Source organism: Pteropus alecto, unplaced genomic scaffold (genome assembly GCF_000325575.1).
Source record: "Pteropus alecto unplaced genomic scaffold, ASM32557v1 scaffold175, whole genome shotgun sequence".
Taxonomy (NCBI): domain Eukaryota; kingdom Metazoa; phylum Chordata; class Mammalia; order Chiroptera; family Pteropodidae; genus Pteropus; species Pteropus alecto.
Genome location: NW_006437739.1, coordinates 948,466 through 953,432, shown reverse-complemented (window position 1 = coordinate 953,432; position 4,967 = coordinate 948,466). Strand labels below are relative to the sequence as shown.

Here is a 4,967-nt window from a genome sequence, read left to right as displayed (position 1 = left end):
TTATCTATGAGAACGTCACCACCATGCCAGTGATCTTTCCCACACTTTGTCCTCATAGTTCTTAATCACTCTCAATTTCTTCATTTCTACTACATCTTCAGCCCTCATAGACTTTGGTACCAATCATATTTTAAATATCTTTCTATCATTATTCCAACAGCCAATTGTCCATATGCCTTAAGTTAAATAAAAGCATTTATTTGTATGGTTTAACATTTTACAGAAAAAAAAAAGTGGTACATCCAGCAACTTTATGATGTAGGGACTTAATTACCTACATTTTACAATTGACAACACAGGTTCAGAGAAGTTAAATGGAATATTTAACCTACAACCTAGAAGTGGGAGCTCCACTTTTGTCTCCAATTTCCATTCTTTCTTCACTATAGAGCTTTGCTGCTGAGATTTACTTACATATAAAATTAAATTAGGCCTTTATTTCAAATACAGAATTGTTGTTAGGAGTAAAGTCTTCATTTTAGAATTGTGATTGTTGTATAGTGCATTCAATTTAATAACAGTGTTTATTGATAATTTTCCATGTACTAAGTACTGTATAATCCAATATTTCTTTACTAAAATGTCTATGGAGATTAAAATAGCAGCGAGGATTTTCAGAACCTAAAATTCTGTCACTTTTTCTCTTGCTAGGATTTCTTCTTGTAATACAAAATAGGAAGACACCGATTGTTTCTTTTTACTCTAGTAGCCAAATGACATACCTAAAATGCATTTAATTTCACAGGGATTTATGTCCACTGGATTAACTATGGTTTCAATCAGTCTGACAGTTATTAAATGTCCCAAATGAAAATAAAATAAATGAAGCAGTAACTTTATTTATCTACAAATGTTACCATATCATTATGAGCTCTTCAGGATAATAATCTATGCATTGTAACCTTTTATTAATAGTGATATTTTTGTTGTCATATAGCAAAACGTTACAATCCACTAAGGTCTAAACAGAGCAGACTGTTACTTAACATGTTCATGATCTTTTAGAGCGTTAGACATTTATGTATAATCCCTTTTATATAACATGGCATTTTAAGCATCTGCTAAGCAATCCTTTTAAATAGGTGAAAAATGCACAACCTTAAGCCAATTACCTAGTGGAAATAAATTTAATTAAGCCAACACCTTGTACTGCTGGATTGTGACTGTATCTTGCTAAAAAACTATTTCTAGTCCTGAGCAACATTTTCACAAATGTACACCATTAAGCTTGGGGGAAGATGGCAGGCGAGGAAATACAGATTGCTCAGTCAAAATCCATAATCATTGTGTGCCTACTATCTGTAGGGCTCTGTAATCACTTCCATTAAATTTTGTAAATATGGTTGGTCAAAAGTATCATCTTTGAATATCAAAGTTAATACAGTGTGGATGCTAGCAAAAAAAAAGAAAAAAGAAAAAAAGAAAAGAAAGCCACTCCTAGAATTTCATAGACTACAAATAAGAAACAAAACCCCCAATTGGAACCAGAACAAGAACTTCTAAGACAGTAGTAAGTTAAAGCCCATGGCTTCCCTTTACAAGGTAGTTTCTTTCTACAAATTTTTGGAAAATATATTCACTAATTTGCCTCTAATTTCACACCTAAACATTCTCGTCTTGCCTTGCCTTGAGTTTGCGGCAGCAATTCTAACCAAAGGTTTTTTGCTTGTTTGTTTGTTCATTTTGTCTTGTTTTCTACCTGCAATCAGACAAGGAGTTGGACTGTTTGGCCATTATTATAGTCCAATAATGATGTAATTAAAGATACTTGATTGATGCATGCTAAAGAACCTTTAATAATTTTTGTAATTTGTAAAAGAAATATCACATTTTGTGTATCTGGGAACAATTATTCTTCAGCACAGTTTGTATTCCTGCCATGTTTATATATAAAAAGCTAAAACTATTATTCAAGATAGCTTTCATTCATCAAGCACAAGAGTAGATTCAGGGTAAGGTTATTATCTCAAGTATTGTATAAACACAATAATTTCATGGAATGTAAACCTCTATCCATTAGAGCTACCACTATTCTACCATTATTCTGACCCAAAACTCATGCTTCCTTGGAAGACTCCTATCTTGGCTTTTTCAAGACAACAAGAATATGGCTTTGAGCCAACTCTAAAAGATATGTCAAAACACACCTACAAATAGTTACAATAAAACTAAGAAGCTCTAAAGACCTGCTATTTAGTAAATGAAAACTATTGCTAACTAGCACATCACAGTTTATGGTTAAGAAATTTCACCTTATTATTGAGCATAATCCTGTCAAAGACTTAATAGTAGATGAGAATCTGACTTCTCTCTCCCCTCTCCTCTTAAAACTTTTGAACCCAACTGGGTTTAGGTTTTCACTGTTACTCAAATGTTAGTGTAAACTGTAGTCTGTACAAAATTGAGAAGGAATATATACACAAAGAAGTGAAATTTTTCTTCCTGCTTTTACACCTTAACATCTCTTTTGCCAAAAGAACCTATTCTTCAATTCTAATGCTCTTATCTTTTCTCCAGCTGATTAAAAGTTATTACCTGAATTTCAGGTATATTTCACATAGTTTCACACTGAGAAAATCAAACTTGTTGCTATTTCAAGTCTTAGTCCAACTAACCTCCAAAATAATGCTGTCAGGAACAGTATAATTCTAAAATAACCAAGAAAATGAACAGAAGAGGTCATCTGGAGAGGCAATATTGTGTAGAGGTTACAAGATAGCATTATTTTATTTAATCTTTACATGAAGTCCATAGCACAATGCCCAGCGCATAGTAAGGGCTAAATAAACATTAGTTATTATTATAATTTCTCAAAATAAAATCACTTCCTTTTGGTAACATTTAACACCTCTTTCTAGTAATGAACATAGACAAAATATTAAGGTAAAACATTCCTTGTCCTGAACTCTGTGATTCTTTGTTTGGGTACCTAAATCCACCACATAGAAATCACTTAAGCAAAAGTTTTAGTAATGGCACTAAAGATTCATGTGGATAAAGACTATGTACTTAAAAGGTTTACTAGTATACAGTGCAATGACAGGAAAATATTTGTGAAAAAAAATTAAAAATATTTTAAGACAATTTGAAACTGTGAAATTACTCCATTAAATAAATCAAATTGGAAAGAAAAAAAAACATGATTATCAGAGTTTTAAGAGAGGATTATAACCAGCTAAGAGAAAAAAATATGCAAATACTAAACATCAAATTAGTTTGGAGATTCTAACAAGGGAGCTCAGTACTTGAGTATCCTTGTTTAAAGAAATGCTCTTTACTTCTTGGGAAAGTTACAGCTTTGAAAGGGACATGGAGAGGTGAAGCAGGAAGGAGGTATCTACCTGGTTAGTATCAGCAAAGAAATAACCTGCAGAGCAATGGAATGACATTGACATGATAGCTAGATTTTCTTCTTAACCTTGATTTTTTAAATCATATTTGAAACCATGTTTTTAGGCTACTCCCAGTTTGATGAACATATAGATGGTCCATAAGGGAGAAATACATGAAATATGAAATCAAAAGTATTCATGATTATTCTGAATAAAGATTTGCCTAATTTTGACCTTCATTTCCTGAGAGGGTCTATCACTGAGGAGCTGACTGCCAAGACAAGAAATCTAGGTAGAACTCAAATGTCAGTCTCCAATTCTAAAGGAGTTCAGTTTAGTTGCTGTAATTAGACTTATCTGAACTTAGGGAAGTGGGTATAACGGATCACCAGGATATTCTTGGAGAAGTACTGCCTATGTTCTTTTTGGCCTTCTTAATCATTCTTGGTTAGCTGCTTTAAGAGAGAAACTAGTAAAAAACACTATTTCCATAATCAGCTGTCATTTGGGGCATCACTTCTAACCAGGCAGATGACTTCTTTCAAATCAACAAGTACTTACTGAACAACTATAGAGTGTTCAATCAATATTGTGCTAGATATTATGGGATATACCAAAAAAAAATATGACTTATTCTTTAAACTTAAGTTTATTTCTTTTAGGTAGGGAGAGAGTACTGAGAGAAAAAGATTTACATATGTAAAATAATATGAAAACAATTCAAGATAATTGAGAAAAAAAGCTAAATCGAATTAGGTTGCTGGCTAGTATAGTTTTAGTTTTCATGGTGGTAGTAGATCTTAAGATGGATTTCAAAGGATGGGTAAGATTTGGATACACAGCAAGAATGAGATAGTGTATTTAAAGCAGAGAGAAATGTGAGTAAAGACCAGAGGCAAGAATAACATGATGTGGGCCCAGAAGAGTGAAATCTACTATGGTTGGACCAGAGAAGATGTTGGAAAATAGAATGGGTTACTATGTTCGTGTGAGCATTTAAATTTTTTGTATTGAATACACACAGCTTATTAACTCCATGGCATTTAAACATGCTGTGTGATGATATTGACTCTACCAGTTTATCCATGTAAACTGGTACATGGACAAGATAGCATTGTGGTATATTCATCTACACATTTTAAAATGTGAAAAAAAAGTGTCTTAATAAAAACATGATACTATACTGTATTTTGAATGTGGCATTTTCTCATTTCCTGTATTTATAAATGGATTATCATAACAAAGACATGATTATGAAAGCCCATCTTTGCTTACTTAGCAATCCTTCCACTTGCCTTAGCATGCATGATTTTTTAGGCTCTGCATTCGGAAGACATATTGAAAAGGAAGTATCAATGGTCAAATTTGAAGTCTATTTATCATATACACTTAGGACTTTGGTCCCACATGCAATACCAAAGATAGAATGGAATGCAACCTAAATTATTAACCTCCAAGTAGTGTTGTTTGGGGGATGAGAGGTAAGGTGGTCAACGATATTGAACAGATTGATACCAAAGGATATAAAATCAATAGAATATGTCTTATTTAGGACACCATTCATAGTAATTTGTGTTTAAGATTTCAAATGTCTCTGAGGTCTAAAAATTTTCTACATTTGGCCTTGAATTACTC

At 32.6% G+C, this 4,967-nt stretch overlaps 1 protein-coding gene across 2 annotated transcripts in view; it reads left to right on the top strand.

The window, feature by feature from the left end:
• Positions 1-4,967, top strand: part of POF1B (POF1B, actin binding protein) — a 79,017-nt gene that overhangs the window by 43,073 nt on the left and 30,977 nt on the right. The window lies entirely within an intron of this gene.